Source organism: Helianthus annuus, chromosome 3 (assembly GCF_002127325.2).
Source record: "Helianthus annuus cultivar XRQ/B chromosome 3, HanXRQr2.0-SUNRISE, whole genome shotgun sequence".
Classification (NCBI taxonomy): domain Eukaryota; kingdom Viridiplantae; phylum Streptophyta; class Magnoliopsida; order Asterales; family Asteraceae; genus Helianthus; species Helianthus annuus.
The window spans coordinates 99452831-99466170 of record NC_035435.2 but is presented as its reverse complement, the minus strand read 5'-3'; positions in this window follow the sequence as shown (position 1 = coordinate 99466170).

The following is a 13340-nucleotide window of genomic DNA, read 5'->3' as shown; positions in this document are numbered from 1 at the left end:
AAAAGTTCGGGGGTCAGGCGCCCCTCTCGGCCCCTTCAAAGCATCGCCCCTGCGAACATGGCTTTGTTCTTGTTCGTTCGTTAAGGAACAAACTTGTTCATGAACTGTTCACGAACGTTTACCAAACGAGATTTCTTGTTTGTGTTCGTTCATTAAGGAAACGAACATGTTCATGAACTGTTCACGAACACTTACTATATGCTAATGAACTCTAACAAATGTAATTCATGAACATAAATGAACACAAACGACGTTTATGAACACAATATTCATTTTAGAATAAAATCTGCATTTTTATCACAAACATTACCAAGAATCCACAAAAAATAAATAAACACTTAACATAATTATCCGAACACAGTTGGCGTGATTATCAAAAACATGATAAACACAAAATTAAGAGTTTGTCAAGCTTTAACACAAACTAAAATTGAAATAGTGAAATAAATGATGTTTTGAGAGGCATATAAGATAATAGGGTTTCAAAATTTTAAAAACTAGAAATAATAAAACAAAATACAACATATAAAAACCTTTAAACGAACTAACACAAATAAATATTAACGAACAAACATAAATGAATTCATTACTGAACGCTCATGAACATAAACGAACACATTACCGAACGTTCACGAACATAAACGAACGAACACAACCTCTGTTCATGTTCGTTCGTTTAACTTAACGAACGAAAATTTCTTGTTCGAGTTCGTTCATTTACTAAACGAACGAACATAAACGAACTTCTCGCCGAACGGTTCACGAACTGTTCGCTGAACGTTCGGTTCGTTTACAACCCTACAAGACGGTGTATGTACCTAGCCATGTCTATCCAGCGGCTGCACAACTGGTTGATGAGTCTAAGGCAGACGAAACCAGTGACCCAAATCAAAAACAGAATGGATTGGCCCTGTGACATATTTTTATATAAAATTGATTGAGTAGTGCATTTTTCTAATCATATTTCTTACTGAATCAAATAAGATCAATCCATAACTTATCTTAACTAGACTTAATTACAAGACTATAGCAATGTATTATGCCTATATCATGGTTGTTATATTAACTTTTCAAAAATCATAGGTTTGGAACTTACTATTTATTTAAAATAACATATTTGGTTCTCATTGTTTACTTTTAAACGTGTACCTTTGGTCCTTGATATTGAGTGTTATTAAATTTTCTTTTATTTTTTTATAAAGATACAAAAAATACTCATACTATCAAAAATAATAATAATAATAATAAAATAAAATAAGAAAACACCAAGTCCCTCATTAACCCCCAAATTCTTCATCTTTGACCTATTCTCTTTTTTATAATCAACTAGAATTACGACCCGCCGTAATGCGGCGGGGATTCTTTAGTTATAACTAAGTCGATTTAGGACGCGCACGTCATGTTAAACCTGTCAAACAGGAAAAAAAACAGACGATGTAAAAACGTTCACCCACACACGCACGTTGCGTCGTGTTAACTCGCAAAATTTAGAACGAAACGTAAAAACGTTAAACCAAAGATGCACGTTGCGATGTGTTAAGTCACAAAATTTAGAACGAAGCATAAAGCGAAAAATTTGTGGAAAATGAAAACTATAAAGGACCAAAGTTGAAAGTAAAAAAACTTGTGAGAATAGATTGTAAAGATAAAAGTTTTGTGTTAAAAGTAAAAAAAACTTGTGAGTTTTGGGTTAAAAGTAATTTATGAAATACTTTTGGGGGGTGAAAAGTAAAAAAATTAATTTTGTTTTGAAAAAACCCCCAAATCCAAGGTTACAACAACAATATGCATAACCATTTTTTCTTTGAAAAACCCTCAAAGCCAAGATTACAACACATAAGTAAAAAAATCAAAGTAGTTAAATCGCAAAAGATGGAAACTTTTGAATTAGAAGTGAAAAATCAAATTAATCAAAGGGGTTAAATTGTATAAGATGGAAACTTTTGAATTAGAAGTGAAAAATAAATTTAATCAAAGGGGTTAAATTAACAAAGATTAAAACTATAAGCTTAAATTATCAAAGATTAAAACTTTAAGGTTAAAAAGGAAACAAAGATTAAAACTTTAAACTTATATTGTCAAAATAAAAACTTGAAGGTTAAAAGAGAAAATTTCAATTTTTTTTTGAAAAGCACCCAAAGCCAAGGGTACAACTACCCTTAGCCTAAAGTGGTTGCTTTATAATAAGGTTTTAATATCCGGCCAGCTTTTCTTGATTGCCCATCTCTAGTCAACCTTCCACTTCGACAAATCCATTGTGCATTCTATTGCCTACATGGAGCCATCCGTCAAAATTATGGGTATTTTCGATATTTTAGGTTGTCAATAAATTGTGCAGTTGTTAAAGGTTCTCGAGACCTTGGTGGTCGACAGAAGTTGGTACGACATGGAAATGACCCATGGTGGTTTATTTTGCATTTCATGGTGTGTAACGACTCAACTAAGGATATCTAAAGGTTACCGAAAAAATCTCTAAGCTTGTCACGGAGCTCCAATAATGGTCAAATCAATAACACCCTAACATATTTTAGGAAAAAAATACTAATTTTAATGAGTAGTTAAATTAAATGACTTCTAACATATTTAACTTATGAATACCATGACATGTTACTTCAACTTGTTAGTTGTTACATGCAAAACTTCAATATTCACATGTGAGCATATTCAATTGTACTTGTAACATTTCAGTCATATTTTATAGGTGCAAGTGATCATTACCCAACAATTATCAATTAGGCTAGCTAAGACATTTTGAGTCTAACTGGGTATAAAACACCAAATTCACTTAAAAATCATCATTTTCATTCTTTGACCAAATGTTTTGATTGGAATACAATTCATTAGTAATTTTAGCTCGCTCTCATCAATTATCAATTAGTAATGATCAAAACATTGTTATATATAAAATCACTATCACACCAACACCCCTTAAATACTCATGATCTATATGTGTTCAGATGAGTTTCATACCTCACATATGATGTTCCAACGTTTATGGATGCCATAATTATCCCAGTTTCTAGAATTAGCAAAATGGGAAACTCAAAACCCATCAACAAGGCCATTTCTCTAACTTTATGATTTCACCCTATTTTTGGATTCAAAGGACTCTACCAAGTCTTACTTTCTTATGTGATGAAAATAACCCACTAGACATCATAACATCCATTGATACCTAGAATATTTCACAAGAGTTCATAGACCCATCAACATATCTACAAATGAATAAGTTTAATCGATGAAGACATACCACATGAGTTTTATGGATTCCTAACACTAGGGGTGCAAACGAGGCGATCTGAGCCCGATCTCGGCTTGGTTCAAGCTTTTGTTTCTAAAGCTTGAGTTTCGCACGTGGATAGTTTTTCAAGTTTGTTTATTATTTATTAATTAATTATACCGATTATAATTATTATTTTATTAAATTTATATATAACCTTATATATAGTATATAAAATTTAGTTCTTTTATCATAATTTTACAAATAACAACTATTATATAAATATAATTAATATATAACATAAAAATTATATAAATAGTAGGCTCGTTTATGCTCGCGAACAGTCTCGAGCTCGATAAGTGAAGCTTAGGCTCGGACTTGTTTACTATACAAGCATATTTTTAGGCTTGGGCTCGTTTCAACTTTGTTTAGCCGATCTCGATCACCTCATGAGTAACTCGGCTAGTTGACACCTTTGCTTAACACTTAAGATCTTTAGATGGAAGAATGAAGATGGATTAGAGTATTCAACTTTTAGAATGAATAGCAACTTCTTTATATTTCTACTGAGTTAATTGTTTGGATAGTTTCTCTGGTTTGCCATTTTTTCACCTTTAGTCCCCAACTTTCTAAAATTACATGTATGTTCCCTATGGTTTGATTATTTGTTACGCGGATAGTCCCTACAAGTTATCTAGTTAATGGATGTGAAATAACTTTTTTGCCCTTAATAATGAAAAAATATATATATAACCAAATATTATTATTATTATAGTGTAGGCCCCACTCCTCCCCCAACCTTGTTCCCCTCCCTTTGATCATCTGCCGGAAACCACCACTGTCTGTCTACCTGCAATTGCAAACATGTTATCTTCTTCATTATTGAGCAAACACTGATCAACAGAGTTGTTGGACTAATTGCCTACAAAGGGTTTACCAAACATCCTTGCTTGTTGACTTTTGTACTTGGCTAACAAACCAGCAGATTCATGAGCCCAATTTGTGCCACCAAACATGAATATTTGTGATGGATTAGGAACCCAAACACCATTATTCAAAAGCTCAAATTGAGCCGTCCCAGATGACTGTTTATCAAGTCTTAAGAATACCTAATTTATGACATTTTGGATTTTTGTCACACATTTAATTCTTGAACTTCTTGCAACTGTTTGAACATGATTTCATGATGAAAATCTAAAGAACACACACAAACACTATAATCAAGCAAAACACTAGTAATCAAACAATAAGTTCAGAATAAATAGTACAAATTCATTGATTAGCTGGTGACAGTAGTGGCTCCGATAACAAGTGTCGTCTTCTCCATCTCCGACCGTTATTGTTATCTTCACTCATGCACCAACCTACTCCAGATCTAAAAGTCGAAGAGAAAGGGGGGGATGTGGCTAGAAAACGATGTACAGGTGGGGCTTAATGCGAGCTTGCATTCAAAGCAAGAATTCTTCGAGTCACTTGCGATGGGGGATTTATTGCAGCAGAGGGAATTTACAGTGATGACATATGGTTATTGTTGAATATGAAGAAGATGATTGGAACGGGTGGGGGTTATTTTTGTTTTTATTATTAAGGGCAAAAAGTCATTTTACATGGGAAAACTTAACGTCCATCTACTGTAGGGATTATCCGAGTAATAAACAATAAAACATAGGGAGCATAGATGTAATTTTAGAAAGTTGGGGACTAAAAGTGAAAAAATGGCACACCACAGGGACTATCTGGGCAATTAACTATATTTCTACTTCTTTTTGTTCATTTCTCACCAAACTAAGGATGACAAAAATACCCGAGCCCGACGGATATACTTGAAATCGAAGCATTGGGATGGGTATACTCAATACCCGACATGTATTGGGTCGAGTATGAGTGTGGAAAAAAAATATTTCACGCGTATGGGACAAGATGATACTCGACCCGATTACCAAAAACTACATACCTGTTTATCCGAAATATATACCCAAAAACTTTTAAATATTGTATTTATTTCCTTTAACTATAGTGTAATAATGTTTCATTCTTTTAGCTTTATTATTTTAAAAGTAAACTTTTCATTTTAAATATATTATTTTGATAACATTGTTCATATTTATATGCTATCAAATAAAAATTATTTTTGAAACTAAAATTATAATATATTTACATATATAAATATATCAAGTATTATAATGGTGATGATGATATGCATGTTATTTATCATAATTTAATATATTATATAGATTTTTAAAACATAAAGTGATATAGGAAAGTAAAAAAAATATATACATGAAAATCCCAATGGTATACCCAATACCCGACGGGTAATGGACCGAGTATGAAACAAGATTTTACAACCGGGTATGAGTATGAGTATGAGTATTGTTGTGGGTGGAATTTCGAACCTATATCCCATAGATATATCCTGACATTATATATATTTGATGATGCGACCAGGATACTAAACCAGGATATTAGTAACATCCTACGGGGGTATCCTACTCGCCAACTAACGATTTTCTTTGGTTGCAAGGTTACAACGGATGTATGGGCTTGGTCCTCCTGAAGACTCGTAGACAGTTGGAAGACGAACGTTGGAGCTGTGGAAAAAGTCCACAACGGCCAGGAGGGAATCTCCGATAGTATCCCAAGATTATAGGATAGTTAGTTGTTTCTTGTAACTATAAAAAGGGGTGTCGAATCAGTGGTTAGACACACATTTTCGAACAGTCAATCTAGTACAATCATCAATCACTTGCTATTTCCACAATTAACACTCACTCGCACTACACAATCGTTGTAACACTTAGAGTTGATCCGAGCATTATCCCGAAGTTGTATCCTGTTATTGAAGCAATAAGAAGATCAAGGCAGCTGACGATTGTCAGCTCCCGAGGTTTTATGCCGGAGATCTAGATTGATCAAGCGCTTTCCTCGTACATCTCGTGTCAACCTTTACATTTACTGCTCATAGTTTGATTATCGATATAGTTTGATATCCTCAAGCTATATCCTGAAACTGTTTTCTTTAACGATCAACTTGATATATATATATATATATATATATATATATATATATATATATATATATATATATTTGCAAACACCAATAGCACACTACCTCACAAACTAATTTGAACACTTAATTGCTTCGGTATTTTTTGATCAAAACAATTTGGTGCCCACCGTGGGGCAAGTGATGCTATTTTTACTAAAAGCTTTGCTAAAATCATTACTTGATTTTCTATTTTCAAAACTTTTTACACAACTGTTTTCAATGGTGTCACACCCCCAAAATCCACCTGCGGAGTATCACCGCTTGGGAGCGTGACATGACCAGGATCAAGCCACCAATCATATTGAACATGTAATTAATAAGTAAAAGTAATGTCATTCAACCACCAATAAGAAAGGTGTTCAAAATATAAGTGCGTCATCACTGTTTAGCGGAAGCGTATAAATAAAACCCAACATAAGTAAAGTATGAAATATCATAAAGTGTTTAACGAAACAATCACGATCCGTGCCCACAACGACCCGCTCCTCCCTGTGCAAGCTCCCAAATGTACCTATGGTCCTGCAAGGCATGTAACAGAAAGTCAACAACTAGTTGAGCGAGTTCACAGTAAGTAAGTTCGTTGCATAACCATGCGATGTTAACTAATCAGTTGTACGTTCAATTAGTGGGGGCTTCCCATGTTTAATACACTAGACTATTCGTAACCATGAGTGTTCTTCTTAACCCGAGAACAGGAGTACGTACGGGGTTTACTTAGGCTTTACGTAAGTGTCCTTCTTTACCGAGGACAGTGGTACGCGGGGGTTTACGTAGGATTTACGTAAGTGTCCTTCCTGACCCGGAAGACAGTGGTAAGTATGAGTTTACGTAGGTTTTACGTAAGTGTCCCTCGAACCCTGAGGACAGTGGTAAGTACTAGTTTACGTAGGTTTTACGTAAGTGCCCTGCCTAACTGAGGACGATGGTAGATAGTCTAGCAATAGCGTAGGTACGAGTAATTGTTCAATTCCGATATTCCAACCCATTCCCAACCCTGGGAATCCCATGCCTTGGTATGAGTGTGAACTCACCTTGGTTTGCTCGGTATGCTAGGTAGGTGCTCACAGCTAATCAATCACGTCCTAAAGTACGCACGTATGTATAATCAGTTTGTATTCATGTTCTTCACGTAAGCACAATCAATAATCACTAAGTAGTACATATCACCAACAACATCGTACAAGTCATGCATAGTATCTATCAGTCATTCATTAGTTAACTCAGTTAAGTTTAACAGAATAGTTAAGTTACTGTGCAGGTTATCCAGGTCGGCGAAACACCCTTTGTTTCGCTGTGAGCCCCTTTGACGAAACACTTTGCTTTCGTCGTTCACACCCTTGGCGAAACACAGTCCCGTTTCGTCAATTACCCTTGGCGAAACACCCCTTCTGTTTCTCCGTAAATTCCGTTTCGTGAACCAGTATCACTTACATCAATTAATCAGTTACATATTACTGGAAACCCTAATCAGCCGTCGCAACAGGTAGCAATCATACAGGAAACGTTCAGTGTATAATCATCAACTAGCCAATACATGATTTGCAAGTTAAAAACATAAGTAGATTCATGACAATTAACACGTATTTGATCCGTATTACATCAACCAGATTAACAAACATTAAATCGACATGAGCATCACCAAATCTAGTTCCACCCATCACATAATCATATCATTCTGATCAGTTTATTAGGATCCCCAAATCAATCATCATGTTTCACATAAAATCACGTAACCTATCATGCCTAACGAATCAAGATTATTCTACCCATGTACACACATCCGTTCAGAAATCAAGCATACACAAACATGTATAAAGAAACCAAAGAATCAAGTAATCGCTTAAACAAGCACACAACTAACCGAGGTGGATGATACAAAGGTTTAATCGTTCACAAGAGCTGGGGGGGGGGGGGTACACAGGGCTGCCGTCAAATGCAGGAGAGTTCTAGGGTTTTGTGTTTGCAAAGATTGTAACAAATAACCCGTGACATGATATAAATACTCGATATAACGTGTTGGGCCGTTACTGGGCCACGGCGAATCGGGCTCGGCGAAACCCTCCCCTTTCGTCGAGATTGGGTTGACGAAACAGGTCTTGTTTCGTCGTGACGTTCTTTGGCGAATCAATTTTCTGTTTCGTCGGGGTTCGTTCACGAGTTGGTAGTTTAAGTGTTTTATAATAATTCTCATGTTATACCAACCATCACATATATGTAACAAACACAATACGTTTCATCATAATACAATACGTACAGTTACAAGTCAAACAAGTCAAACAACCAAACAGTCAAAGTCAACGTGCAATAAATGCGAAAGTGAAAGTTGGAAACTCGAGTTGTCACATTATACCCAACTTGAAAGAAATTTCGTCCCGAAATTTAGCATGCGGTTACTGAGGAAGCTAGGTAAGTTGTATCGTTCACTGGTTTTCCTGGGGTGTCACATCATCCCCCCGTTGATTTGGAATTTCGTCCCGAAATTCTGTAGTAGCTTCAGCCTCAGTAGTAGGTGCATTGTTCTGGAATAACTGGGGATACTTGAGTTCCATTTGGTCTTCTCGTTCCCAGGTGTACTCTGGGCCACGACGGGAGTTCCAACGAACTCGAACAAGAGGTATTCTGGTGTGCTTGAGGACCTTGACATCCCGGTCCGTGATTTCAACAGGTTCCTCGACGAACTGCAACCGCTCGTCGATAGTGAGTTCCTTCAAAGGAACTATGAGGGTCTCATCTGACAGGCACTTCTTCAGATTTGACACGTGAAATACATTGTGAACTGCCCCGAGTTCTGCTGGTAGGTTCAGTCTGTAGGCTACTTTGCCTATTCTTTCTGTGATTTCGAATGGTCCGACATACCGCGGGTTAAGTTTGCCTCGTTTTCCAAAACGAACCACACCCTTCCAGTGTGAGACTTTGAGTAGCACTCGATCCCCAACTTGGAACTCGAGTGGTTTCCTGCGCTTATCTGCGTAACTTTTCTGACGGTCACGAGCCGCCGCCATGCGTTGCCGTATCTGTGCAATTCGTTCAGTAGCATCAACTACCATTTCTGGACCTGTGATTTGACTATCCCCCACCTCTTCCCAACAGAGAGGTGACCGGCATTTACGTCCGTACAATGCCTCGAATGGAGCGGCTTGGATGCTGGTGTGGTAACTGTTATTGTACGAGAACTCCACTAAAGGGAGATGTTTTTCCCAGCTGTTGCCGAAATCGATAACACATGCCCGAAGCATGTCTTCTAGGGTTTGAATCGTGCGCTCAGACTGCCCATCTGTCTGAGGGTGATATGCTGTACTCATGTCTAGCCGCAAGCCAAAAGCTTTGTGTGTTGCTTGCCATAGTTCTGATGTGAATCGTGCATCACGATCCGAAATGATAGAGATGGGCACCCCGTGCCTCGAGACCACTTCCTTCAAGTAGATGTCTGCTAATGTGGAGTACTTGTCCGTTTCTTGTCTGATACCAATCTGTCACACCCCCAAAATCCACCTGCGGAGTATCACTGCTTGGGAGCGTGACATGACCAGGATCAAGCCACCAATCATATTGAACATGTAATTAATAAGTAAAAATGTCATTCAACCACCAATAAGAAAGGTGTTCAAAATATAAGTGCGCCATCACTGTTTAGCGGAAGCGTATAAATAAAACCCAACATAAGTAAAGTATGAAATATCATAAAGTGTTTAACAAAACAATCACGATCCGTGCCCACAACGACCCGCTCCTCCCTGTGCAAGCTCCCAAATGTACCTATGGTCCTGCAAGGCATGTAACAGAAAGTCAACAACTAGTTGAGCGAGTTCACAGTAAGTAAGTTCGTTGCATAACCATGCGATGTTAACTAATCAGTTGTACGTTCAAATAGTGGGGGCTTCCCATGTTTAATACACTAGACTATTCGTAACCATGAGTGTTCTTCTTAACCCGAGAACAGGAGTACGTACGGGGTTTACGTAGGCTTTACGTAAGTGTCCTTCTTTACCGAGGACAGTGGTACGCGGGGGTTTACATAGGATTTACGTAAGTGTCCTTCCTGACCCGGAAGACAGTGGTAAGTATGAGTTTACGTAGGTTTTACGTAAGTGTCCCTCGAACCCTGAGGACAGTGCTAAGTACTAGTTTACGTAGGTTTTACGTAAGTGCCCTGCCTAACTGAGGACGATGGTAGATAGTCTAGCAATAGCGTAAGTACGAGTAATTGTTCAATTCTGATATTCCAACCCATTCCCAACCCCGGGAATCCCATGCCTTGGTATGAGTGTGAACTCACCTTGGTTTGCTCGGTATGCTAGGTAGGTGCTCACAGCTAATCAATCACGTCCTAAAGTACGCACGTATGTATAATCAGTTTGTATTCATGTTGTTCACGTAAGCACAATCAATAATCACTAAGTAGTACATATCACCAACAACATCGTACAAGTCATGCATAGTATCTATCAGTCATTCATTAGTTAACTCAGTTAAGTTTAATAGAATAGTTAAGTTACTGTGCAGGTTATCCAGGTCGGCGAAACACCCTTTGTTTCGCCCTGAGCCCCTTTGACGAAACACTTTGCTTTCGTCGTTCACACCCTTGGCGAAACACAGTCCTGTTTCGTCAATTACCCTTGGCGAAACACCCCTTCTGTTTCGCCGTAAATTCCGTTTCGTGAACCAGTATCAGTTACGTCAATTAATCAGTTACAGATTACTGGAAACCCTAATCAACCGTCGCAACAGGTAGCAATCATACAGGAAACGTTCAGTGTATAATCATCAACTAGTCAATACATGATTTGCAAGTTACCAAAACATAAGTAGATTCATGACAATTAACACGTATTTGATCCGTATTACATCAACCAGATTAACAAACATTAAACCGACATGAGCATCACCAAATCTAGTTCCACCCATCACATAATCATATCATTCTGATCAGTTTATTAGGATCCCCAAGTCAATCATCATGTTTCACATAAAATCACGTAACCTATCATGCCTAACGAATCAAGATTATTCTACCCATGTACACACATCCGTTCAGAAATCAAGCATACACAAACATGTATAAAGAAACCAAAGAATCAAGTAATCGCTTAAACAAGCACACAACTAACCGAGGTGGATGATACGAAGGTTTGATCATTCACAAGAGCTTGGAGGGGGGGGGGTACACAGGGCTGACGTCAAATGCAGGAGAGTTCTAGGGTTTTGTGTTTGCAAAGATTGTAACAAATAACCCGTGACATGATATAAATACTCGATATAACGTGTTGGGCCGTTATTGGGCCACGACGAATCGGGCTCGGCGAAACCCTCCCCTTTCGTCGAGATTGGGTTGACGAAACAGGTCTTGTTTCGCCGTGACGTTCTTTGGCGAATCAATTTTCTGTTTCGTCGGGGTTCGTTCACGAGTTGGTAGTTTAAGTGTTTTATAATAATTCTCATGTTATATCAACCATCACATATATGTAACAATCACAATACGTTTCATCATAATACAATATGTACAGTTACAAGTCAAACAAGTCAAACAAGTCAAACAACCAAACAGTCAAAGTCAACGTGCAATAAATGCGAAAGTGAAAGTCGGAAACTCGAGTTGTCACAAATGGCCTCTCAATCAAACATGAGCTCTTTTTCGATGCCTACTTCGACCTCTGCCACAACTGGTTTGGTGCTTCCTCCACCTCCACAAGTTCAAGCTCCTCCAAGGAGAAGTGAAAGCCAAATACCCCGAGACGCTCCTGCTGCTCAGAATGTCTACAGATCTGGTGTTCCAGGGAGAACTCCTATTATGGCTTCTAATGATGAAATTTTGTCTTTGTTTGGTAATATATAGGATCAAATGAAGAAACAACAGGAAACTAACCAGCTCATAATGAAGGAAATACAACTCTTGAAGTCTAACTCTAAGAGACCCGCTGAGGATATTGTTACCCCTTTGCAGCCCAGGATGCTGAACTTTAGTTCAGCAATATATACTGAGGATAATCAGGGCAATATCATACCAAGCGGTTCCCAGAGCAATGCTCCGGAGATCGCTCAAGGGCCAGGATGTCGACTGTAAGGGATCCAGGATATGGCCAGAATCGCCAAATCTGTAACTTGTCCATTAACACTAATTTTTCTTACTACTAATAACTTTGAATCTTCGCAGGATAAACGCCTATAGAAGCCCACATGGCCAAGGAAGCTACGGATCGACTTAAAACTCATGGGTTGGGGTAGCCTACTAATGGTATCTATTTTGGCTCGATCCACATCTATGCCATCTCGTGAGATCTTGTGGCCTAAAACTATCCCTTCCGTCACCATGAAGTGACACTTCTCCCAATTTAACATTAACTTCGTCTTCGTGCACCGCCTCACATCTCCTCTAGATTTAACAGACACTGATCAAAGGAGCATCCATAAACCAAGAAGTCATCTATGAAAACTTCCATAGAAGTCTCAGTCATGTCTTGGAATATAGCGACCATGCAACGCTGAAAGGTAGCCGGAGCGTTACACAACCCAAACGACATGCGATGGCACACACAAGTGCCATAGGGGCATGTAAATATTGTTTTATCATGATACTCCGGGGCGATGGGGATCTGGAAGTTACCCAAAAATCCGTCGAGAAAACAGTAAAATTGTTGACCCGCTAGACGCTCCAACATCTGATCGATGAACGATAGAGGAAAATGGTCTTTCTGGGTGGAGGGCATCGATGAATGGGAGGTTTATTTTAAACTGTTTGAACATATCTAGAAATTGCCCATATTCCTTAGCATATATTTGTTTCTTAAGGCGGGCGGGGTACGGGACGCATAAAAAATCTGTGATTGGTGAAGGCCTAACATCTATCGGTTTCTTTTCTACGCTCCTCTCTACTTGGGGCTCATCGGTTTGTGCGGTAATTATTGGGTCTAGCCTAGTTTTCATTTTATCGGGAGCCTCCATTTCGATCTTCTCATCAACTAACTCTTCCTCCTCTTCCTCAACTCCCTCTCTAACTACTTCTTCCCTTAAACTCCTACCACTACGGGTGGTGATGGCTTTCAATTGGGCCACCGGGTTGATTTGGGTATTGCC